This window comes from Giraffa tippelskirchi, chromosome 14, assembly GCF_054371585.1.
Source record: "Giraffa tippelskirchi isolate mGirTip1 chromosome 14, T2T-mGirTip1v1.2.pri, whole genome shotgun sequence".
NCBI lineage: Eukaryota > Metazoa > Chordata > Mammalia > Artiodactyla > Giraffidae > Giraffa > Giraffa tippelskirchi.
In genome coordinates, this window is record NC_137288.1 from 60,507,649 (window position 1) to 60,534,914 (window position 27,266).

Consider the following 27,266-nt stretch of genomic DNA (forward strand, 5'->3'; position numbering starts at 1 on the left):
GCTACAAAGAATATAATCAATCTGATTTCAGTGTTGGCCATCTGGTGATGTCCATGTGTAGAATCTTCTCTTGTGTTGTTGGAAGAGGGTGTTTGCTATGATCAGTGCATCACAGCACTGGACTGGAATGGGTGAGTTTAACTCAGATGACCATTTTATCTACCACTGTGGGCAGGAACCCCTTAGAAGAAATGGAGTAGCCATCATAGTCAACAAAAGAGTCTGAAATGCAGTACTTGGATGCAATCTCAAAAATGACAGAATGATCTCTATTCGTTTCCGAGGCTAACCACTCAATATCACGGTAATCCAGTCTATGCCCCGACCAGTAACACTGAAAAAGCTGAAGCTGAACGGTTCTATGAAGACCTACAAGACCTTTTCGAACTAACACCCAAAAAAGATGTCCTTTTCATTATAGGGGACTGGAATGCAAAAGTAGGAAGTCAGGAAACACCTGGAGTAACGGGCAAATTTGGTCTTGGAGTACAGAATGAAGCAGGGCAAAGGTAATAGAGTTTTGCCAAGAAAACGCACTGGTCATAGCAATAAAGCGATCAAGGAGGTCATAATAAAATAAAATAAACAAGAAACAAAAATGCGTTAGTTACAACTGGAGGTAACAAGTACTCTTGAAGGGAAAGAATTAATTAAGCATTAATCCTATCTTTCCAACTAAATGTAACTGGAAAAAAGAATTCTACCTAAAAATACACTTGTAATATAATAATTAAAATTTTTCCTTTTGGCAGCCTGCAATGAAACCAGTCAATCATCAATAGATGAAACCATCACACATAAGACCAACAGCAAAATTCAGAATGAAGGGAAAATGTCTCCTATGCAAGTGAAAGACAGGGTGGCAGGAGCGGACCTTTCAGGAGAAGAGAGGTAGATGGGACCTCTCTTTATCCTAAGAACAATGGCAAGCATCTGTCTGAAGTCTATTAAGTGGAAGAGTTACAGGGTAAGATTTGCATTTGGGAAGGATCAGTCTGGCTGCAGACAGGTGAATTGGTAACAGACCTGTTAGGAAGTTACTGCAGCAGAATAGGGAGCTATGGCAATGGGTAAGGAAGTGAAGGGAATGAATTTGAGAGAGAGTTACTAAAAAGACTGGGGCCTGAATTGGATGTGGGAGGTAAGAGAAAGGAAGTGTCAAAAATGACTCCCAACTTTCAGGCTTGCATAAAAGGTGATGTCATTCACTGAGGCAGGGAACAGAAAGAGGATCAGGGAGTGCTAGGAAAGGAAAAGATTTCCATTTTGGACTTGGTGCCTTTGAGATGATGCTGAGAAATTCGTAAGATGATACCATGTATCTGACTGGACAAACGGTTTCAGAAGCCCAAGGGTAGGTCTAGCCTGGAGATGTGTGTTTGCGAGTCATCCACATATAAGTGGGAGTGGCTGAGATCACCTATGGAAGTAGTGGAGGTGAGTCTGAGAAACACCAACATTTAATAGCGTCATAAGATCATGTTAAATCTAGAGGAAGACAAACTTTCACAAAAACAAACAAACCAATCAACCCACAAGGAAGATGAGGACATCAAGAAGAGACTGTTTTAAGGAAAGAGTAGTTAAAAGGGTCAAATGCAACTGAGCAGAGAAGAGAAAAAAAATGTCCCCTGGATTTAGAATATGAAAGTCATTGGTGAGCAACACTTTCTTTTGTTAGCAACATAAAAAAAATACCATTCATTAAAACACAAACTTGGATACAAGACATGTTTAATACCATTGATTAGCTCATTAACATGCATTAAATATCATTGTTGCCAGTGATGAATTTTGCAAATCAAAAAATTTATAAAATATCTCTCACACACATTTTACACAGGATAAAACTTCCAATACAATATGGATATCTAAGGATAACCAAGAAAATAAGCAAAGGAAAATCTGGGACGAGTGTCAGGAAACTACACAGCAGCAGTGGAAGCACAACCCTTGAATCATTTAACTCCCTGGCAGCAGAAGTCATTTTTCCTGGAGCAAAATCTATTGCCAGCAATGAAGATCCTTAGAATCTCTAGTATGAAGGATTAACAGACTGGCCCAAACACTGGAAAATACATTTAAAGGAACAATCTAGTACTAGCTCAGAAAGGATGAAATGACTTAATATGCCACTGCCAGGTCTAGAAAGTAATAGAGATTGTAATAATAATAAAAAAGGACCTCTTCAACAACAATGCAACACTATGATATAAACTTCTTTTCTGTGATTTATTTCATGTGTTAAAGAAATTCAAAATAAGAAAATCCCCTAGATTTGCAGTGTAACAAATATTTTAATCAGAATTTATACTATCATTGATACTTAAAATTACTTAAATTCTCTAATTTAAAAATCTTCAAATAAGCACTTGCATCCTAAATTAGTTACTTTCCCTGAGATCAATAAAGACTTACAATGTGAACTTAATCAGAAAATTTAAAAATAGGCAAATATTTCATTTCATTTTTGTTTTTTTGATGTTGAGTTATATGAGCTGTTTATATATTTTGAGTATTAATCTCTTATTGGTTATATTATTAGTAAATATTTTCTCCCATTCAGCAAGTTGTCTATTTGCTTTGTTAATGGTTTCCTTAGCTGTGCAAAAGCTTTTGAGTTTAATGAGGTCCCACTGGTTTATTTTTGTTCTTATTTTCTTTACTTTAGGAGACAGATCCAAAAAAATAGAGGACACGCAGGTGGCCAACAGGCACATGAAAAGATGCTCAACATCACTAATCATCAGGGAAATGCAAATCAAAACCACAGTGAGATATCACCTCGCGCTAGTCAGAATGGCTACCATCAAAACCAACATAAATTACCAATGTTGGTGAGGACATGGAGAAAAGGGAACCCTCTTAAACTGATGATCTAAAGGTAAATTGATGCAGCCACTGTGGAAAACAGTACAGAGGTTTCTCAAAAAAACTAAAACTACCATCAGTTCAGATCAGTCACTCAGTCGTGTTTGACTCTTTGCAACCCCACAGACTGCAGCACGCCAGGCCTCCCTGTCCATCACCAACTCCCAGAGATTGCTCAAACTCATGTCCATAGAGCCGGTGATGCCATCCAGCCATCTCATCCTCTGTTGTCCCCTTGTCCTCCTGCCTTCAATTCTTCCCAGCATCAGGGTCTTTTCTAATGAGTCAGTTCTTCGCACCAGGTGACCAAAGTATTGGAGCTTCAGCATCAGTCCTTCCAATGAACATTCAGGATTGATTTCCTTTCAGATTGACTGGTTTGATCTCCTTGCAGTCCAAGATCCTCTCAAGAGTCTTCTCCAATACCACAGTTCAAAAGCATCAATTCTTCGGCGTTCAGTCTTTTTTTTGGTCCAACTCTCACATCCGTACATGACTACTGGAAAGACCATAGCTTTGACTATACAGACCTTTGTCGGCAAAGTGATGTCTCTGCTTTTTAATACACTGTCTAGGTTTGTCATAGCTTTCCTTCCAAGGAGCAAGCATTTTTTAATTTCATGGCTACAGTCACCATCTGCAATGATTTTGGAGCCCCCTCCCAAAGAATTTCTGTCACTACTTCCACTTTTTCCCCTTCTACTTGCCATGAAGTGATGGAATCAGATGCCATGATCTTAGGTTTTTGAATGTTGAGTTTTAAGCCAGTTTTTTCATTCTCCTCTTTCACTCTCATCAAGAAGCTCTTCAGTTCCTCTTTGCTTTCTGCCATTAGAGTGGTATCATCTGTATATCTGAGGTTGTTGATATTTCTCTCAGCAATCTTGATTCCAGCATGTGATTCATCCAGCCCAGCATTTCACATGATATACTCTGCATAGAAGTTAAATAAGCAGGGTGACAAGTTACAGCCTTGAGGTACTCCTTTCCCAATTTTGAACTAGTGAACCACTTTGAGTCACTTGTTCCATGTCCAGTTCTGTTGCTTCTTGACTGAATACAGGTTTCTCAGGAGACAGGTACAGTAGTCTGGTATTCTCATCTCTTGAAGAATTTTCACAGTTTGTTGTGATCCACACAGTCAAAAGCTTTAGTGTAGTCAATGAAGCAGAAGTATATGTTCTTCTAAACTCCCTTGCTTTCTCCATCATCCAACTGATGTTGGCAATTTGATCTCTGGTTCCTCTGCCTTTTCTAAGCCCAGCTTGTAAGTCTGGAAGTTCTTGATTCACGTACTGCTGAAGCCTAGCTTGAAGGATTTTGAGCATAATCTTACTATCATGTGAAATGAGTGCAACTGTACAGTAGTTGGAACATTCTTTGGCACTGCTCTTCTTTGGGATTGGAATGAAATCTGACCTTTTCCAGTCCTGTGGCCACTGCTGAGTTTTCCAAATCTGCTGCCATATTGAGTACAGCACTTCTAACAGCATCATCTTTTAGAATTTGAAATAGCTCAACTGGAATTCCATCACCTCTGCTAGCTTTGTTCGTAGTAATGCTTCCTAAGGCCCACTTGACTTCACACTCCAGGATGAATGGCTCTAGGTGAGTGACCACACCATCGTGGTTATCCAGGTCATAAAGATATTTGTGGTATAGTTCTTCTGTGTATCCTTGCCACCTCTTCTTAATATCTTCTGCTTCTGTTAGGTCCTTACCATTTCTGTCCTTTACTGTGCTCATCGTTGCATGAAATATTTCCTTGACAGCTCCAATTTTCTTGAAGAGATCTCTAGTCTTTCCCTTCTATTGTTTTCCTGTACTGCTTTGCAGCATTCATTTAAGAAGGCCTTTGAATCTCTCCTTGCTATTCTCTGGAATTCTGCATTGAGATGGGAATATCTCTCCCATTCTCGCCTTTTGCTTCTCTTCTTTCCTGAGCTATTTGTAAAGCCTCCTCAGACAACCACTTCGCCTTATTGGATTTCCTTTTCTTTGGGATGGCTTTGATCATTGCCTCCTGTACAATGTTAAAAACCACTTTGTATAAAATAAGCTACAAGGATATACTGTATAATCTAAGGAATATAGCCAATATTTTATAATCACTATAAATGGAATATAACCTTTAAAAAGTTTGAATCACTATATTATATACCTGTAACATATAATACTGTACAACACGTACACTAAAACTAAAAAGAGGGCAGGAAGCAGTGAAAAAAAAAAGGCAAATATGTTACACAGCAATTTCATGACATCATTGTAAATGTACTTGCTTACTAATTTTAAAACGTTTTAAAATATACATTTGATGGTATCTATAGGATTAATCATACAATCTTTTAGGGACAAACTTTATTTCCAAGAATATTTTTGAGAACCTCAACTTTGCTTTTGGAGACTTGATCATAGTTTTTAGAATCTCTCCTTTTTATAGAAAACCAAGAAGTTAAAGACACCGATTTTCACATATGTACTACAAAAGCAAAGGTGATAAGTCACGTGAAAATATTTTTTTTTAAGTTTTATAAACAATAAGTGTCGTATGTACCAAATACCTAAATATATTAGACTAAGCAGATGGCAACTTACATGGCACTCATTAAGTATAACATCACCCCCTTGTTTTAAAGATGATGCTACAATCTATACAGATGTGGTAAACAAATCGATTTATTACCAGCGTTCCTTTTTACATGGCTTAAGTATTTTTAAAAGTCTTTTGACTTTAGACAAGGCAACTATTTAAAAAGAATGTCACCGTGGCTCTCCATCACAGTTTGCTCTACAAGCGCCCAATAAGGCCACGCAGCAGCATGGCGCTGGCTTGGCTCCCAGCAATGCAGCTATGCTATGCGGCCTGAAACTGTATTTCAACGTGTCATTAGTGTTGCTGTCTATCCTACTTGTGGTCTAATAACAAGGTCTAGGAAATCCACAAATGCAGACATTCATCTCAAGTTCCTTTATTCAAGGAAATAAAATTTACTTGAAAACAATTTCTTGATTGGATTTGTTTACAATTTATATTTTAAAAGAAACATTTCTATATGTCATTATGTTCCTCCTTATATCAAGGGAAGTGGTAGATTGACACAGCACACATTTAAGTGATGCCACCCACAGATGCCAAATTGGTTCCAGTGGGGATGGAGCTGACTCAAGGAAAGAAAGACCTAAAGCACATGCTCATTACAGAAATAGCTATTAAAGACCGAGAACTTAGCCTGAAATTTTTAAATTTATCTTTACACATCATCTTGGGAAATTAAGAGACTTGTTTTTAAAAATCTAGTCTTCAAGAGACATTCATAACAACTATACACTACATTCAAGTGTCACTCAGTCCACAAACATCTGTCTACGCTGAGTAGTCTAGGTATAAACACTAAGAATGTAATGGAAAGACTGAGTTCACAATGAACTAGGTACAAAATAGCATATTCAGCACATTTTATGATCATCAAAAAAGCTTGCTCACTTCTACGGTCATTTTAACTTTACAAACTCTCTCTTGACAAAAAGGCACAGAAAGATTTACAGCTGTTGTAAAATTATTCTGAAAAATCTGAGTTCCAATTCTTAATTCTCAATCTACATGCTGCAAGTCTCAGATCAGTGAAGTAAGATAGTCTGGAGCCATGAGAAAAGGCCAAATTCTGTTAAGACTAATTAAATATTTATGTCACATCCTTTCTATGGCAGACAGAGATGGAAAAATACACACAAGATAAAAATGCTACACAAAATCTATTGACGTCATTAAAAATAACAACAAGCCTTCATATCCAGAAATTATGCTAATAACCCATCATCAGAAGACCATTTTGGAGTCATTTTTTAGTGTGCTCATGGATATACACTGAAAGAACCACACTCCTTCACCCTTTCACCCACACGGACGTGGTGACACACTCTACATCCACATCTGTGAGCTGACAGGCAAGGATCACAGGAGTTTTCTGCTACAAGAATAGGGTCATCGTGAAACTGAAAAAGTTCATTGGTGGAGGTGGGTGGAGATGAAAAGCCCGATCTTGGTCTCACCAGCTTAATGCTCTCATCAACCTAACTAGAGTATTAGCCTTACCGCCACAGTAACTGACAGACACACCAGGACACTGTTCCTTGGGTGAAAAGACAGGCACATGTTCTTTTGCCTCTGGGTCTTTGCACCTGCTGCCAAAACTATCTGGAGATGTTCATCCCATCTCCTTGTTGTTTTGGCAAACTCCTCTTCCTCCATTCAGTAAGTGTTACTCTCCTGTGAGACCCTCTCTGATGGCTTCAAGCACGTTTTGGTGCTTTCCATTCTAGTTTCCCATTTTGTGTTGTGCTTACTGCCAATATACCACTTAACAAAATGTACTTGTACCTGTCTTCTCATTCAACCATAACCTCTTTGAAGGAAAATGCTGAATTTTTATGTTTGCTTTCCTAGCACCCAGAACAATGCCTAACATTAAGAAAGCACAGTATTTACTGATTCACTAGAAGAAAACTGACAGAAATTAATGTCCCATATTCAATAATCCACAAGTTATCCTGTTTATGAGAGTATCTGTGCATTTTATACTACACTGACAATCACACTGTAGGCTGGGCTGGGATTCAGAGTCATAACCATAAACATAAAATTACTTCCTTTCTTAGGAGTAAGCAAAGGTCTACAAATCACTAGCAACAGGAACTGACACAATAATTTCTCTCTAAGGGCCTAACTTCTAGTTTTTAAAAAAAATTTTTTTAAAGAATCCCATGTCATTTATTTGGGTGTGGAGTTGCGGCAGACACAGTTAGTTAAGATGAGGTTATACTGGAGTAGGGTGGGCACTTAATCTAATCTGACTGGTCTCCGTATAAGAAGAGAAGAGAGATGGAAACAGACAAGGAGAAGATGGCCTTTTGATGACAGAAGCAGAAACTCAAATGATGTAACTATAAGCCAAATAATGCCAAGGAATGCCAGCAGAACCAGAAGCTAGAAAAGGAAAGGAAGTACTCTACCCTACAGGCTTCTGAGGAAATGTGGCCTTGCTGACAACTTGGTTTTGGAGTTTTAGCGTCCAGAACTGTGAGATGACAGATTTCTGCTGTTTCAAGTTCCCAGTTCCTGGTACTTTGTTACGGCAGCCTCAGGAAACTGTTTAATGGTACAGGGGGCAAGATGCGTCCATTCAATCGGAAATGATGAGAATATCCATCATCCCACCAACACGACCCCTCCCTATGCGCTCAGTAGACTCTCCTCTCCGCCCAGATGAGATGAGACGATGGGGAGGAACCTGACTGACAGTGGATGTGAGAACAGCAGCAGCAGGCAGGCCTTTCTGCCTTTTCCAATTTCATCATTACTTAAAATGGAGGACTCCAAACAGGAAAAAAAACCTTAAAGACCACTTAGCTGTCCTCAAGCATTTTTCTGCTACTCATTAAGAACAGTATTAGGACAAAGCAGAATCAGAAGCAAAATTGCAAAATTTATGCAAATTCTACCTTCACACTCAAACCATGTTGAATTTCAGGTATTCTTAATGTCTTCTTAGAGTACTTCAGTAGTTTTCAAGAACATATGGCATAACTTACAATGATATAAAGAAAATACAGCTCTAATCTTTTCTAAAATGAAAGACTTGTACATGAAGCATATTCAAAGTATGCTATACAAATCGTTATCGTCCAGAAAAGAAAGAAAAAAAGAAAGCGAAGTCACTCAGTCGTGTCCGACTTTGCAACCCCATGGACTGTAGCCTACGAGGCTCCTCCATCCATGGAATTTTCCAGGCAAGAGTACTGGAGTGGGTTGCCATTTCCTTCTCCAGGGGATTTTCCCCATCCAGGGATCGAACCTGGGTCTACCGCATTGCAAGCAGACACTTTCACCGTCTGAACCACCAGGGAAGCAGTATATTGTCCAGAAAGGGAAGCAATTTTTCCTTCACACTTCAGAGCATAGGTGCTGACTTATTTTAAACCCAAGTGAGTCTGGTTGTTTTCAGCCTAATTCTTTACTTAAAAAATGCTTTGATGTTTATAAATCTATCATTCCAACATTAAGTCAATGTATCAATATAAAGGTAAAAATGTGGCTTTAATAATTTGCAGTTGTGGCTTCTGTGATTCAGATGGTTATCAACCCAAGACAGACCACCATCGGAGTGAAACCTGAAGGAGAGAAGAACGGGGAAGGGACAAAGATGTTTATGGGCTCTTTCAGTGAAAAGCTGGATGAAGCTCTGAGGTACAGCTGCAGGGGGTGTATTTCAATGACCCGGTACATACAACGACCAGGTCAGTCTCTTGAAAAACGGGGGCAGGGAGTTCAAATGTTTGTCAGTTTTATCATTGTTCTTTTGACTTATTAAATTTCTCTTTCATTCATTATTCATTCTTATACGTGGTAAATACAAAGGACACTGATGGTGAAAGGCTCATCTCCATAAATTCTTTAAAAAACCTCCAGGAGCTACAATTGCCAAATTCACTGGAAAAAGGATATCTTTTTGACAATTATTTCTGGAATGAATACATATCCATGAGCAAAAAATAAACACTAACTCCTTCTTTGTACCATATGCAAAAAAAATGAAAAATAAAACCTGAAACTATAAAACATCTATAGAAGAAAGCACTGCAGAATATTTTTGTAGCCTTGGGTTAGGAAAAGGATATCAAAGGGATATCAAAGTAGATATCAAAAATATGACTCATAAGAGAGAAAATGACAAATTAGACTTCATCAAAATAAAAAATTCTGCTTTTTGAAAGTTGCTATTAAAGGAAGAGACAGTTACTGACTGGTCGATGTATCTTTGCAAAACACATACCTGTGTGTTTTATATCCAAAATATATAAAGAAATCTTGAAAGTAAAAAAGAAAAAAAAAAAAACCAAATGACCCAATATAAAAAAAAAGGTATGAACAGACATTTCAGCAAAGAAGTTGCATGAATATAATGAGTTATATGAATACATGAATATAAACAAGCTAAATCAATTATATGAACATAAAGCTGCTCAACATTATTATCCTCAGAGAAATGCAAAGAGCACAATGAGATACTACTATGTATTTACTAGAAAGGTTTTTACAAAAAGTTATCATTAGTTATTGGTGAAAATGCACACTCATGCATTGTTAGTAGGAATGCAAAATGGTACAGTCAGTTTGGAAAAGAGTTTGGTGGTTTCTTTAACACATACTGATTATGTAACCCAAAGACACCATTCTTAGGCATATACCCAAGGGAAATGAAAACTTACATTCCCACAAAATTCATTACACAAATATTCGTAGCAGTTTCATGCATAAATGCTTCCAAATGAAAACAATCCAGATGTCCTTCAATAAACAAATGGATAGACTGTAGTATCCATACAAAGGAATACTACTCAGTAATAAGGAATGATACAAAAACATGGATGAATTGCCAGACTCAGAAGACTACATATCATACGATTTCACATATACAGGAACAGAAAAAGGCTTGGGTGGCCGGAAGGGTATGCCTATAGAGTTGTACAGGGGAATAAAAATTATCTTTATCTTGATCGTGGTGGTAGATTCATCGCTGTAGGTACTTGTCAACTCAAAAAGCTATATACAGGAAGGTGAAATTTTCTGTACACAATAAAGCAATTTTTAAAACTGTCCTAAAAATTGAAAACAACTATCATCCATGATGAAATATAAGGCCTTGCTAGTCAGACACACTAAATGTATTCAGAGGAAGAAGAAAACTAAGTTATAGATCCCAAGCTCAGTTCTATATAAGCACAGACCCTTTGTCTTAGTAAAAACAAACAAACAAACAAACAAAAAAAAACAAACCTGTAATATCAAGCCCTTTTTAATCTCTGCACACATCTAAAGTTTCTTATTCCATGCCATCATCAAAAGCTTGTCACTATTTCCAAATAAGTACTATTATCTAATGAGAACAAAACCCAAGTGTTTCCTACCATGACAGAGACTGAACATCTCGCCAGAAATGAACTATAGTGAAGTTAGATATGCTACTAAGAAAAACTTACCACACCCTAAGTACTAGAGCAATGGTTCATTCCATACCAATCTGCATACTGGCCCAAAACAAACAAAAGGCTTATTAGAGAAGCATTATTTCTGGAGGTCTTAATGGAAGTCAGAGGAAACAGTCAATGAAACAATAAATATTTAATTCAAAACACTCAGTATACTTGGTTTGGCAGTATGGGACATATGCCTTATAATTAATAAAACAGACTTTCTCTACAAGAATCTACATTCTTTTAATAGATAAAATTCTACGGAGAGCAGAGAACAAGAGAGAGTAAAAGATTAAGAGCCAAGTAGAAAAACTCAATAACCTAAATGCAGACATTAAAAAAAGACAAAAGAAAATGTTTGTAAATTACATGTATATAAGAAAATGCAGAGTTTAAAATAACCAAATAAACCCATTATTTATTTAAAAAACATTGACTTCACTAATATTACTTTAAAAATGCTATTATTCTAAGGTATGATATTCATCGTTTAGAGCTTTTAGATGGCTATCGTACTTTAGAATAATATACTGCCTTCTGAGAAGTGCGAGGAAACTTAAGATCAACATCATTACTACATCACTTAAGGAAGTCTTTTCTAATTTTCACCTTAGTCATTTATTCATGGAGGTGAGTATGTATGTATGTGTTAGGGGAAGCACACTGACTGAAACTGCCCACCCTGGCCAGGCACCATAGTAACCATTTGTGTGAGTTATTTTACAATAGGAGGTCCTAGTAAGGAACACAGAACTAACAAGCCACCGTCAAGCGGAAGAGCTCGGGAAAGGTTAAAAGGAGACGCCACACGTCCTACCGCCTCCCAGAATCCTTCTCGCTGGCATCCATCTTGGCTGAGCAATGTGTGCGCCACCAGGAAGGACCCTGAGTCAGAATAACTGGCCAAAGACAACCCAGAAACTAACCCTACCATCATAAAACCTGAGCCTGCGAGCCCCATGGCAAAGCAGTCCTCCTGGGTTCCCTTACCCTCCTCCTCTCCACCTGGGCGCCCTTCCCAATAACGTCTCTTGCTTTGTCAGCACACGTGTCTCCTCGGACAATTCATTTCCGATTGCTAGACAAGAGCCACTCTGTGGGCCTTGAATGGGGCCCCCTGCTTTCTGCAACATATGTATTGAAAGCAATGGAAATCTTTTCTTAAAATGAAATCTAATGTGGAAGTGCAGTCAGGAACAGAGATACTAGTAGAGCAGTGCTGTTCTCGGAGGAGTAAGGTGGCTTGAGAGCCCTGGCGGCTCATGTGGCCACCACCAAGGAAAAATGGTATCTGCAGGAGAACAAAACACAAAATCAGATTCCCAGCATCTTGGATTTCAGAGGGACCTTACTGTCTTGCCTTTTCATCAGTCTCTCCTATGCTGCCTTCAAAGGTGTGCAGCCACTGTTGAACAGCTTAAATTACCTTAGTCCTTTCCCAGGTTAAGCTGAAACGAAGGCCATTGTTACACTGTTCTTTGTGAAAGACACTGAAATATATGAAAGCTACCACACCCTTTTTTGCTATTAGTGTCAGCATGCCCACTTTGCAAAACAGAGCAGGGTGGAGTAAATCTATTTGTGTCCAGTTCCTTTGAATTAATGACAGTCTTGATCTAAAGATTATGACATTAAACAGCCATTAAAATGCCTCATACTGTACCAGCATATCTAAAGCTAAAAAATTACCAGAAGAACCTTAGTCAAAGTTTAAATGCAAATATAGAACTCACTAATCTTGAAGAGGGCTACATTAACATGACTCCTAAAACAGTGTCTACCTCTGATTTTTCTTTTCAATTTTATTGTTGGTTCTTAGGAAAATCTTTTTTTCTTTTGTGGCAGCTCTGTGTGGCATATGGGATCTTAGTTCCCTAACCAAGGATCAAACTCATGCCCCCTGCATTGGGAGCATTAAGCCTTAACCACTGGACTGACAGGGAAGTCCTAGTATCTGATTTTACTTCTGCTAACAGGAAAAGGAATAGAGGCTGCAGACCAGAAAAGCTCTTAAAGTAAACATTCATTGATATAAAGTAAAAAAAAAAAAAAAAAGTGTTTCTTCTATAATAACACAGGCTGCATAGTGAGTTGCTCAGATGTGTCTGACTCTTTGCAATCTCATGGGACCCAGGGATGTTCTGAACCCATGTCTTCCATCTTGCCTGCAGATTCTTTACCACTTGAGCCATCAGATGATAAAGAAAGGAATACTTGCCAAAATTTGTCTTCCTTATCAGCACATTGATGTTTTTTTAGTTACATATATGATTCCACTGTGTCCCTGCCTTCATCTGTTGAAATATTATTCATACTTTCACAGTTGACTGCCATGAACTTCACAGACTCATCCATTTTATCCTAGGTAAGAGTTACTCCCCACTTTCTTCTATGTTCCTATAGCACTTTGAACAACTTACCATTTTCTATCTTACTTTACAGTTGGTCTTATAGAAATTTTCCTGGATTGAAACTGAATTTCTTATTCCTAAATCATACTTGCACATTTTTTCCCCAGTAGGTTAGACACTTAAATGTTGCGGGCATTAAGGACCCACCTAATGCAAAAAAGGATGGACTGGTTATATACTGTGGGGATTTCTAGTTGGGATTCAATATAATATCCAAGAATGTATTTTCACAGAAAGTTGGATTAAAAAAAAATCCACTGTAACTTTATAAAACAATCTTACTCCAAGTGCCACGTGAGCAATAACATTTTTTGCTCATCGCAGAAATATCTACTAAAATCCACGCTATAAAAGCACTGTGCCAGTTACACAAGAATAGATGAATAAATCAAGACTAGATGCTCTTCTAGGTACAGGAACTTGGTGCTCTGATGCCAAGTGACACTGCTTATTTAAGGATTTGCTTCAATCTGCCCCTGAGGGCCTTTAGCTCACCCAGGAAGCCACTGCTGCCCTCTTTACAGTATGGTAGTTGTGCTATTACAACACCCTCCAGTTTCTTGTTTTCCAGAAACTGGAAAAACATGAACTTGTTGGTTGTTCCCTAGTGGCCCATTTTCCCCCTTCTACAGGAACAGATTCTTCTAGCAGGGCATATGGCTGCAGTGAATAAAAACTACATTTCTCAGCTTCCACTACTGCTCCATGTGGTCAGGTCACCAAGTTCTGGCTTATAAGATATGAAGGCAGCTTCTGGAAACCTTAAGAGTCACCTGGTGCCTTGCCTCACCTTTTATTCTTGTGTCTTCCTCTATCCTGTGGCTTAAACTCAGATGCTGACTGGGCCCATAAATAGGCAGATCAGAACCTAGGGATGGTGGAGGTACAATGAAAGGAGTTTACTCAGGCCCTAACTCTTGGGATCTGTGTATACGAGACTCTGAACCTCAGGGTCACTGGGTTCGAGCTCCACGCTGAGTGCATCCTTTTGGGCTTCGCCGGTGGCTCAGCGGGTCAAGAAACCACCTGCAATGCAGCAGCCGCAGGAGACATGGGTTCGATCCCTGGGATGGGAAGATCCCTTGGAGGAGGAGAAGGCAAACTACTCCAATATTCTTGCCTGAAAAATCCCATGGACAGAGGAGCCTGGCAGGCTATAGTCCAAAGGGTCTCAGAGAGTTGGACATGACTGAGCACACACACACAACTCCCTATTTTAGGATTACAGACCCTAAAATAGGGAGATTATCCCAGACCATCCAGATATGCACAATCTAATCACAAGAGCCCTTAATGCAATGAACATTCTCTGGCTAGAGTCAGGGGGATGTGGCAGAAAAATAAAAGAGATTCCAAGCATGTGAATCATTTGATATGCCACTAGACTCTGAGATGTACAAGAACCAGAGAGTGGCTTCTAGAACTATGAAGTAGCTCCCAGTTGAGCATCAGCAAGGAACTGGGAACCTTGGTTCTACCATCACAGGGAACCAGTTCTGCCAACAACCTGGAACCTAGAAGCAGATTCTCCCTGGAGTCTCCTGAGAAGAGCCCAGCAGACCAGCAGCTTGATTTAGGCCTTGTGAAACCTGAAGCAGAGACAACTGGTGAGTCAAGTCAGACTGCCAACCTACAGAATTGTGAGATAATGCATTTGTGTTGTTTTGGGGAGTTAAGACTGGTGATTTGTTACGGCAGATAAAGGATGCTCACACAGACTTCCTGGAGCAGGGCCTCCTTATAAGCCCGTGAAGGTCTACTTTAACTTTTACCTGGAAGAAAAAAACACTCTCTTCCTTTTTTACCCTACTAGGGGCTTTCCTGGTGGTCTATGGGTAAGAATCCACCTGCCAATGCCCGGGTTTGATCCCTGGTCACGGAAGCAACTAAGATTCCACATGTCAGAGAGCAACTAAACCTGTGCGCTACAGCTACTCAGCCCACGCGCTGGAGCGCGGGAGCCACAACTACTGAGGCCACGTGCCACAACTACTGAAACCTGCACGCCTACAGCCTGTGCTCCACAAAAAGAGAGGCCACCGCAACGAGAAGCCCAGGCACCACAATGAAGAGTAGCCCCACTCACTGCAACTAGAGCAAGTCCACACACAGCAACGAAGACCCAGCACAGCCAAAAATAAATAAATCTTAAAAAACTACTAGGATTGTCAGTTTTCAGTTACTCATCAGTTCAGTTCAACTGCTCAGTCGTGTCCAACTCTTTGCAACCCCATGAACTGCAGCATGCCAGGCCTCCCTGTCCATCACCAACTCCCAGAGTTTACCCAAATTCATGCCCATTGAGTCAGTGATGCCATCTAACCGTCTCATCCTCTGTCGTCCCCTTCTCCTCCTGCTCTCAATCTTTCCCAACATCAGGGTCTTTTCAAATGAGTCAGCTCTTCGCATCAGGTGGCCAAAGTATTGGAGTTTCAGCTTCAACATCAGTCCTTCCAATGAACACCTAGGACTGATTTCCTTTAGGATTGACTGGTTGTATCTCCTTGCAGTTCAAGGGACTCGCAAGAGTCTTCTCCAACACCACAGTTCAAAAGCATCAATTCTTCTGCGATCAGCTTTCTTCACCATCCAATTCTCACATCCATACATGACCACTGGAAAAACTATAGCCTTGACTAGACGGACCTCAGTTACTCATAGTTGAACCTAAATTTGATTGGTGTACTTGATGAAATCCTTTCAGCATAGCACAGCATCATAATCAACTGCTATAAAGAGTAAGAGGCTAAAGGAAAACACTATTTCAAGCTGTGAACACTTCATATAGGAAATGATAATAGACAGTCTACTATAAGGTTTATTTTTACTTTTTTTTTACCTGCAGGAGATATATCATTACTTCAAACTTCATAACACTTAGTACATGATCCAATTTTAAGAAAATCTAAACAAAATGGCATAAGATTCCATTGCTATCAGTGTCTGGACCAGTCAGGATTAGTAGCTATTTTGGACCATAAAGAAGGCTGAATGTTGAAGAATTGATGCTTTCCAACTGTGGTGCTGGAGAAGACTCTTGAGAGTCCCTTGGACAGTACGGAGATCAAACCAGTCAATCCTAGAAGAAATCAACACTGAATATTTATTGGAAGGACTGATGCTGAAACTCTAATACTTTGGCCACCTGATGCAAAGAGTCAGCTCACTGGGAAAAGACTCTGATGCTGAAAAGATTGAGGGCAGGAGGAAAAGAGGGTAACAGAGGATGAGATGGTTGGATGGCATCACCAACTCAATGGACATGAGTTTGAACAAACTCCAGGAGATGGCGAAGGACAGGGAAGACTGGCGTGCTGTAGTCCATAGGCTCACAAAGAGTCAGACATGACTTAGCAACTGAACAACAACATGAAATACATGAGCAAAATAGATGCAAATGGTTTGGTAGAAAAGCAAAGCACAATTTTAACTAAGGACTATACATCACCATGGAGAAGGCAATGGCACCCCACTCCAGTCCTCTTGCCTGGAAAATCCCATGGACAGAGGAGCCTGGTAGGCTGCAGTCCATGGGGTCGCTAAGAGTTGGACACAACTGAGCGACTTCACTTTCACTTTTCCCTTGCATGCCTTGGAGAAGGAAATGGCAACCCACTCCAGTGTTCTTGCCTGGAGAATCCCAGGGATGGCGGAGCCTGGTGGGCTGCCGTCTATGGGGTCGCACAGAGTCGGACACGACTGAAGCGACTTAGCAGCATACATCACCATGAAAGAAAAAAAAAAAACCTACTGCTTGAAAAAAAAAGGCTTAAATCTTTTAATTATCACAAAATACTCTATTTCATAATTGCAATAAAAATCAGACTACTATAAAACCTTCATACTATCCTTTTTCCTTCACAAAGAAGCAGACTTCTGCAAACAAAATCTATTTAAGCTAATTCAGTCTAAACATGAAATGTCTGAATCTGGATATGAGGAAAACAGAATCTGTATAAAAGACTTTCTGGGTCATGGAATGCTTTATTCACACTTCAGGTGTCACTCTTAGATAATCTAAAAATTAAAACCTTCTTTTTAAACCTATCAGAAAGAACTTATAGTTTTTCCTTTCTGTGAGGGTGGTCTGTGAAATATCCATCATGCATTGCAGGTGGATTCTTTACCAGATGAGCCACAAGGGAAGCCCAAAAATACTGGAGTGCATAGCCTATCCCTTCTCCAGGGGATCTTCCTGACCCAGGAATCGAATTCTTTACCAACTGAGCTATGAAAGAAGCCCAATACATTAATGGAAATATTTATATAAAGAGCCATTTTCAGTCATGTTATTTGTATTTCAAAAGTGCTTCAATGTGATCAAGCATAGCCCACTTGAAGAGAATCAACGTGCAGAAATTCCTTCAAAACAGTGAAACTCAGGGAGGAAAATAGGCAGGGATGAATTCTAGAAGCTAATTATCAATAAATAGGAAATGAACATAAAGCTTTTCAAAAATAAGAATCTAGGGAGATGGAAAAGTGTGAACTGGCTGCTCCAAAAGGCAACTGTGTAGCCTCTGAGGCGACAGGAGAACACAGCATGTAACTAACCAAGCAGTCAGATTAGTTAAACTTGTCTTCTCTTGGCTCACATCATCTAGCAAGGTGAACGCGCTCTCAAGGTGAACGCGCTCTCCGCGGAAAGATGCTTGAAAGACTTACTCTGCTACATAATGACACAAAGACACATCTGAGATTCTGGAGTATAATGAGATTTATCTCCTTGAAGCAAACTCCCCTGCAGCTGCTCATTCTGGGTATCTTCATGCAAATTATCTATAAGGGCCTCCTGCTTGAGACTCCAGGGATCACTCTCAGGGAGAGCACCTAAAAGACTACGAACAAATTATCTGTGAAGAGTTTTGAGGGTCGTTAATAATGAACAGTAACAGTCACTGAGAATCAAGTCTGCCATTTTATCCCCGTATTTGGAGAAGAAGCTGGCTAACATATAAATGTGCTAAACACTGTTCTAAAAGGTTTTCACACTGTTACTGATTTAATGCTCACAATAATGCTACAAAATAGGAATTATTATGACCCACATTTTATAGATGAGGAAATGTACACATGGCAAGGCTAGGTAACTAGTCCAAGATCATACAGCGAACAAGAAGTGGCGGGGGGTGGGGGGTGGGGGGGTGATTCTCACTCCAGTGTGCACTGTTCACCGTCATACACCGTCCCCCAGGCATGCACAAGGATCTGCTTCCCAGAGCCATATGTGCATGCATACGCACAAACACCTTAAATGCCCAAATACAAGGCATTATTAATTTTACTGGATAGACTCAGGGATACTCTGAAGCCATCATGTTATAGAACTGAACCTTCTCAACACAGAGGACACACAAACACACAATGTGGCTACTCAGTGATACGCTGGACAAAGGGATGATTCACTTCTCGGGTGGGACAGCCCAGGAATGGCATGCAATTTAAAACTTACCAATTGTTTACTTCTGGAACTTTCCATTTACTATTTCAACCCACAGTTGACCACAGGTAACAGAAACCGAGGAAAGTGAAATCTCGGGTAAGGGGGAACTACTGTATACGTATGGGCCCACGCTTTGCTTTTTCACATAACATATCTTGGAAAGTCCTCTCTCAGTACCCTTACTGTTATTCTTTAAAGTCTTTGTAGTTATATACTGTCCGATGTCATCAGTGTACCATCATTTATTGAAATGTCTCTACTGATGGATACCTGAGTTGTTTCTAACCTTTTTCTTTTATTAAAAAATACTGCCAAAATAAAGTATACATTGCAATGCAGGTGTGACCACTGAGTCACACGGTAATACATTTAGGATCTGTTCACATATGGCCACTGTTCTTCATAGGAGTTGTACCATTTTTACATTCTCACCAGAAAAGTTCAAGAATGTTTCCACATAACCATGCAAACAAGTTTTTCTAATCTGACAGGTGGAAATGGCATCTCAGTGAAGTTTTAAATTGCATTTTTCTTATTAGAGTGACATTGGGTATTTAAAAATATATTTAAGGACTATTTGATACCCTTTCATGTAACTTTAAAACTTTTTTAAACTGTGTGAATACATCGTCTTTAGGCAAATTGGTGTCTACTTTCAGAGCATCTACTGGCAGTTCTGGATCTGGCTTGTGTTCAATTACGTGTTATTTTTTTCCCTTTTCAGAAAATGTCAAGAAAGTGAATAGCAATGATTAGACTATGAAGACAATAACTATGAGCTCCCCTCGGCTTCCCTAGTAGTTCAGCTGGTAAAGAATCTGCCTGTGATGCAGGAGACCTGGGTTCAATCCCTGGTTTGGGAAGATCCCCTGGAGGAGTGAATGGCTACCCACTCCAGTATTCTTGCCTGGAGAATCCCATAGAGAGGAGCCTGGTGGGCTACAGTCTATGGGGTCACAAAGAGTTGGACATGACTGAGCAACTTTCACTAGTTCCCCTCAGTCTAGCACAAGGTCTGGTGTGCCTTAGGTGTCCAGTAAAATGTTTCCCCCTCCCCAAAAAAGGCACAAAAGATGTTCTCCTTGGAAGCTGACAGTGCAATAGCACCATCAAGGGGAGCCTGAGCTGAAGCATACCCCCCATCATGTCCTTCAGCCAGGTCTCAAAGCCACAGCAAACACATATTCAACCCGAGTCCATGTGATTGCTGCACAAATGCCCCTCTAAACCATCTCCACACTCTGCCCTCCATATAATGCTGCCCCTCAACCTCCCTCGAACAGGACTCCTGCAGCTGCCCCTGTCAGAAGGAACATCTAGCAGGTCACACTGCCATAAGGTCACACAGCCCTATGCTGTCTCAACCCAAGATAAGAGCTGGCCATTGTCAATCACTGGGTGACCAGCAAGTGTAGCCCCATGAGCAATTACAGGACAGGAACTTCGCCCACCTTGGTGTAAGTAAGGACATCAATACTGGAAAATGGGCGTTTCATTCTGAACCAAAGAAACCAAACACAGGCAAAAGTCACAGAACTTTTATGTCAAATGCGAGAATGCAGATAGCATTTGAACAGATTCAGCTTAATTTTCTCTTTGGAATCAAAATTTAGACATTTATCTTCAGTCTAGAATTTGAGGATGAAAGTAGTAGTCCATTTCTCCAGCTACCCTGGGTAATAATTTATTAGTCTTGTGGCAGCTAGTATCCAAAGATGGCCACAGATGAACCAAGCCTCCCAGGGTTTACGTCTTTGTGCAGTCCCCTCCTCTTGAATCTGTTCTGGTCCTGTGACCTGCTCAGGACTGATAAAATGTGCTCAAAGTGAGGCTGAGGGACAGCTGAGTTAGGTCATAAGAAACCTTAGTTTCTTTTCCTTTTTCTTAAATATTTATTTATTTATTTGCCTGCATCAGGTCTTAGTTGTGGCACGCAGGATTTTTTGCAGTCCAGGGACTCTCTAGCTGTGGCTTGCAGGAGCAGTAGTTGCATTGCTTGGGCCTAGTTGCTCCATGGCATGTGGGATCTTAGTTTTCTGTCCAGAGAGCAAACCCAGGTACCCTGTGTTGCAAGGCGGATTCTTAACCACTGGGCCACGGGGGATGTCTCAGAAACCGTTTCTGTCACTCTTGGGCTGTTCATTCTTGGGAGCATCCTTCTTGGGAACTTGTGAAAAAACCAAGCTTTGTGGACCGTCATGTGAGAAAAATGCCTCAGTCACCATCTCAAAAGACCTCCCAGCTGACAGCTGGCATCACTTGCTAGCCAGAAGACTGGGTCACACTGGACACCCAGCCCTGCTGCTGTCTGAATGCAAGTCTATGAAAAACCTGGAGTGAGACTCATTCGGTTAAGCAATCAATCCACAGCACTGGGAGAGAGGACTATACATCATGGTTTTAAGTTTTGGAGTGGTTTGTTACACAGGAATAGACAACCAGGACAAATTTATTTTATAGCTACACCCAGGCAAGATGGGCAATAAACTTAGAAGACAATTTAGTACAGTAACAGCCCCAACTTCTGACTTTTAAAGATAGAAACCATGTGCTCTAACAGGGAATAAACATGATTTATATATCCTATATATCCCCTTTCTCTTCCAAACTCTGATAACTCTGTTCTCAATAAATATTTGTTAAATGGAAGCATGAATAATACAAACATAGCCAGCTATTGATTATATTGATGGAAGGAAATGGGATATAATTAATTCAGAAACAGTAGATATTTTAAAAGTATATACAGTGACCCCTGTGATACAAACATACTCACTTTCACTGTCTCCATCCCTTTCTCCACAAGGGCATTAAAACAGTGATTCCTAAACTTATCTTAGGGCTCCTTTAGACCCTTGAAAAATTACTGAGGACCCCAAAGAACTTTTTGTATGTGGGATAAACCTATAAACATTAATTATAGTAGAAGTGAAACAGAAAAATCTAAAATACGTATTAATTCATTTAAATATAATCATGAACACATTACATGTTAACATAAATAAAATAATGAGAAACAACTCCTTTCCAATCCAAAAGAAAATGCAATGAAGAGGAGCATTATTTTTGATTTCTGTAAGTCTTTTTACTGTCTGGCTTAACAGAAAACAGATACTCCTTCCTACTTCTGAAGTCAAACCTCCTGCTATATGTTTTTTTAATTGAAGTACACAAAGAAAATGTAGCTTCAAAAGGATATCAGCTTGGGAAAGGGAGCAGTATTTCATTGCCCTTCACAGAAAGGTGCAGACGCTATTCTTTGATATTTCAATAAAACAAGTGGTAGTTTCTTAAAAACAAGGTAAAAAGGTTGCATCAGACATCGTATCAAAAAAACCTTTTGAGTCTATTGCATTCAGATCCATTAGTCTATATTATTTTGTACTAACATTTTGTACTTTTAATGAATCTTTTCACTCATACATAATTTTGAAACTTCATGCACTGGTCATTTGAAAAATACCACTTCACTGAATTACACAAATCTCCCAAATGTTGACACACTGGATCATACAGTTTCCCCAAAGTCCCATGTTTATTAATACAATCGTCAATGTCATCACAAACGTTTTTAATTATTAGGAAGCTGTCAAACTCGTGGTGCCAAAACAAATTTTTCAAAATTCTATTTTTGTTTGTAAGTTTCAGTTTTATCACTGGCAACCAACACTGGAGGTTGTCTTCTTGAAGTGACAGGCTTATTTTATTAATTTTCAAGAAAATGTCTGCCAAGTCTAAATAACCACAGATTATCACTTGTTCTTTCATGGGAAAATGGTATCCTATCAAAAAAAAAAGGCGAGGAGGGGGCTGGTCCAGCTCACAACTCCATCACACACATAATTTTTGTAGCTCAGTATGCAATGGACGTGTTTTCATGTGAACTCATTTCATGACATAGAATATTACAAAGACACAGACTCAAGCGTCAAGATTTATCACAACTAATCATTTTTACTGTTGTGGCTTTCTTTTTCACCTGCAAATGTGTGACTGTGGAAAATACAGTGATTCCCAGTATAGTCCGGTGCTACTGCCTTGATTTATGCTAAGGCATCAGCAGTTTTACCCCTTCAGTGTTTTTATAACACTCGTGCAAAATATCAGCACAGTGGAAATGGCACAGGATGTATTATAAAGAATGGTTTAGATCCATGGCACCTTTCTGGTCTGTGAAGGACACTTTGAGAACCTCCACACTGGTATGATTCAAGAAAAAAAAAAAAGACTGTAGGAACTCTAGACAGTAGACATTCCACTCATTCATAACTGGAGAACTTGGGTTTAAAGTGTTGACATCTGTTTCTCCTTTTCAGTATTTATCAATGTCAGGTCTGCCATAAGGAGAAGAAACAACACTTCTAGGCTAGGGCCACTCAAGGATTCCGATTTCAGCTCTGTTACCCTATGAGGTATCTGATCCTAAACATGTTTCCTCACCTCTCTCTGTTTCCTCACCTATGAAACAGAAATTATGTACGACATACAGGGATACAGTCAGACTTGGAGAGTCTCCAAATAACAATGACAAGCACTGTGTGTGACAAAGAGTAAGTCCTAAACTAAACAGGATTCTAAATGACTAAGCACCAAAAATATGGCTAATGTCCATATCTGAATGACAGTGGTAACAATTATTTTATTTTTCTCTCTACCTCTTGTGGAGGGACCAAATCATAACAGATGTTCATTAAAAACTCATCCTTTAACACAATGCAGTTTTACTAGGTGAAGTGTCAGAAACTGCTTCAAAACAAAGGAGGAAAAGGTAGAGATATAAACAAAATAATGCCAGTCATGAATCGATATATGTGTTGAATGGGAACCTAAAGATTCATTATAGTATTCTCTTTAAATACATTTTGAAGTTCCAAGCTAAAAAGGAAAAACCTGATCACTTATCTGAAAAGTTTTAAAAGGATACTTAAAAACTTTGTCCACTGACTCTAGCTAACTTGATAATCTACAAATTCACAGGTTCAACGAGTCGCTTTCTATACGAGTACATTTTCCACAACAACACACAGCACACGCTTTCCTTGCCACTTCCCATCCCACTCCATCTGGTAAGTGTTGATCTAATCTGCATCTTCAGTCACATCAAATTTTAAAGTCATACGAGTATTTCAATAATCTGACAACTATAGCAAAAATTGAAAAGTTTTCAGAATAGGAAAATAAAGTTGCTCTAAGGTCAGCTTGCCAGATAGCTTCTGCAGTAATTGCTTTTATTTTAATACATAGTTTTAAAAAATTTTATGAGCTTCCTCTAGGAATCAAGTTAGTTGAAGTTAAGTTTTGTGAGTTTTTCTGTAACTAGCTAAAAGGGAACCATATTTACATAAATGAAATCTTAACCTAGGAGAGCAAGACAGTTGGAGAAAAGAACCATCTCCCTTATCACCAGTATAAAAGAAGGAAAACTTCCGATAACTCGAGCGTCACCTGACTGGGGAAGGCTGCAGTGGTAGTCAGGTCAGCTGTCTGCTTTCTCCCTTGTCGCCCTGTCATCAGCATACTTCTTATGCTGTCCTGTAGTTATTAATCCACTGCCTTGGCCAGATTAGAAACTCTTTGAAAGCAGAGCACAAATATATGACGTGAATCTCCAACGACCAGCAATGTCTAACACAAAGCAGACGTAGAAAATATTTGATAAATGACTAAATGACCTCTAAATACCTAACCTTGTTTTAAAAAATCACAACCATGTCATAAAATACTCCACGAAGAAAACATTATTAGAAGCAGTTACTCTAGCTTCTCAAAGGGTACATTTAGAATCCTAGTAATTTATTTAAGACTAAGTGACTCTAAACGGGAAATCTGTAATGATATGAAGGTTTCTGACTACCTTATATACAAAGGTCCCACGATTATGCTTAAGTAGTAAATAATGACAGGGTTATGTACACTTCTGAATTTCTAGGAATACTGAGTGCATGAAAGCTCATTAAGTGAATAATATACAAATGTTCCTGGGCTTCAGTATGATCTTGATGTTTGACTACTGAAAGTAAGAAAACAGGCACTCCTGGTAGTTATGGAAAAATTTAATAGGAGTGTCATATTGGGTTCCTATAGTAGTTTATCTTAACTGTGGGTCTCAAACCCAAAAAGCCCTTCAGATCCTCTTCAGCCAGAATTCCTAAGAAGGTGTGAGTTTGGTTAATCAATCAACTTCTCTCCTACATGTTTAGGAAGGTGTTGTCTGTGTGCCGTCCTCGGAAGAACGGAGAAAACTGTCACTCATCTCATTGACCACAGGGCTGGACTCTCTCATGGAACCCCAACGGAGAAAAGCTGCTACAATATTACAGAGAGTCTGAGATCCCCCTCATTCACCCTGGACTCTCCTCTGTTACTAAAAGTCAACAATTTTAAACAAATACATCAACAAGGGGATCATATGCTTAGAAAAATCAAAAATAACTTACCCAGGATAGGATGTGATATTAAAATACCTTGTACACAAATTATTTGCATGCTTTTAAAGCTTCATTTATAAGAAGCACTTGACAATGGGAAGTAGTACAGTATTGGGGTGGAGGACAGATAAAGGCTTAAACCCCAGTATTCTCACTGTTCAGCAAGGTGGCCATAAACTAACTACTTGTCTGAAATTTAGTTCCTTCACTATCAAATGAAAATAACAGTACATGTATCATCATATAACACAAATAACATGTATAGGGCCCAGTGTGTAGCATATGGCAGTTACCAGCTGTACAAAAATAAATAAATAAAAATAACAACAGTGGTCTATATGACATGTTGTTTTCTCCTCACCTAGAGCCAAAGATTTAACTATTTTCTTTAAATCCAGTGTCAGAATTTCATCATTCATTCCAATACCTACTAAGCCACCGTAAGCAAGAGATGGTGCTGTCTGTCCTCTACAAGGAAGAAGTTTTTCCTTTTGGTGATTCCTATAAGACTGCTATTGAAAAGACAATATACTCTAAGTGTTTTAGGCATAATAACCCATTTATTCCTCATGGCAGTCCTAGGAGGATATTCCCATTTTGTAAATGAGGAAATTGAGGCCCATTAAGTGAATAAACAAATGTTAAATCCTCAGAGTACTCATGAGGATTGGTGGTGGGGAGTATTTACCTACCTCTGCAGTATCTGTCTTTTCCCAGCTATCCTCCCATCTGTCCTAAAGCCACATTCTCCCTTCTCTTGTGGGTCCCTGGCTCAAGTATAATATATCCATTTCTCCGTGTATTTATATTAACACATGAGTCATTTTAAACCCTTTACCCTTCTGTTTACTCTCATTTCTCCTCTTAGCACAACCCTTGTTTTTTTTTTTTCTGTCTTGGAAAATGCTTTTTAACAAAGTCCATGAGGCATGTGCAATTCATCAAGAAGGAAAAGGCTTCAGTAAGTCATTTTTATTTCTCTAACCTGACCTTAGTATTATCAGCATATCAGGTATCACAACTATGTGTGAATGGGGAAGGGGGGAATACGTGTGCATGAACATACACCTTTTTTCTCTTTTGTTCTGGGAGGAACACTAGGCAAGGAGCTGGGAGGCCTGACTGCTACATCTGCTTCTGCAGTAGTGTTCACTGACACTAGTCACATAATAAATCTAGGTGTCAATATGCCGCATGTAAAATGTGCAAACTTCTTAGATGTTCTTTAAAGGTCCTTCCAAATATAAAATTTCATGATTTGTGTTTAATACCAAAATATTTGGGTAATGTCAAAGCCACTCAGAAACAAGGTTTTAAGGGCTGCATTCATGACACTGACTCCAGAGCTGGAGACTCATTATGACACGTGGACAACCCAGAGGCTAGGGAAGCCAATCAGTCCTTTACTACTTCTTAGATACATAAAGCCAATGTATTAGCAAGTGAGGTATAAAAGCTTTAACAGGATCAACTAAGCTACCTAATGACCTGATGACAGATTTTTCCAACTGGCAACAGAAAGGCATAACTAGGTACTAAGACTACAGGGGAAGAGTTCCCCACGGTTCTCTGATGTCTCCGCACATCTTGTAAGCAGAGGCATTAACAGCCTCGTGCTCTAGGTTTTCTTCTCATGGCTTTTGTAGAATGAACAGACACAGAAAGTAGAAATAATGACTCCCCTCAAAAACAGAGGGCAGTTTGCTGCTATCAAATATTTTAAAGGTGTCTCCATCCAAAGCAAAGTTTGCACAGGTTTGCTTGAAGCCTATTATAAAAGATGGGGTTTCCTAAACTCTCATAGCTCAGTTGGTAAAGAATCTGCCTGCAATGCAGGAGATCCCAACTGGATTCCTGGGTCAGGAAGATTCCCTGGAGAAGGGAAAGGCTACCCACTCCAGTATTCTGGCCTGGAGAATTCCATGGAATGTATAGTCCATGGGGTTGCAAAGAGTCAGACACCACTGAGCGACTTTCACCTTCCTAAGCTCAGGGTTCTCTACTGGAATGCAAACCACTGCATGTGCACATGCCACCGACCCTGCTCACGCTGCTCTGTGAGCACGTGGGACCTCACGA

General features: G+C 39.5%; 1 protein-coding gene and 1 long non-coding RNA gene across 19 annotated transcripts in view; one reads left to right on the plus strand and one right to left on the minus strand.

Annotated features, from left to right (window-relative positions):
• LOC145534474 (uncharacterized) overlaps positions 1-25,232 on the plus strand; it is a 30,792-nt gene extending 5,560 nt beyond the window's left edge. Inside the window, exons 2-4 of the long non-coding RNA XR_014074653.1 lie at positions 2,672-2,884; positions 23,737-23,825; positions 24,960-25,232. This is a non-coding gene — a long non-coding RNA (uncharacterized LOC145534474). The remainder of the gene's footprint in view (positions 1-2,671; positions 2,885-23,736; positions 23,826-24,959) is intronic.
• The window catches only part of DYM (dymeclin), a 384,258-nt gene that overhangs the window by 197,048 nt on the left and 159,944 nt on the right, over positions 1-27,266 (minus strand). The gene's annotated exons all lie outside the window — the stretch shown is intronic.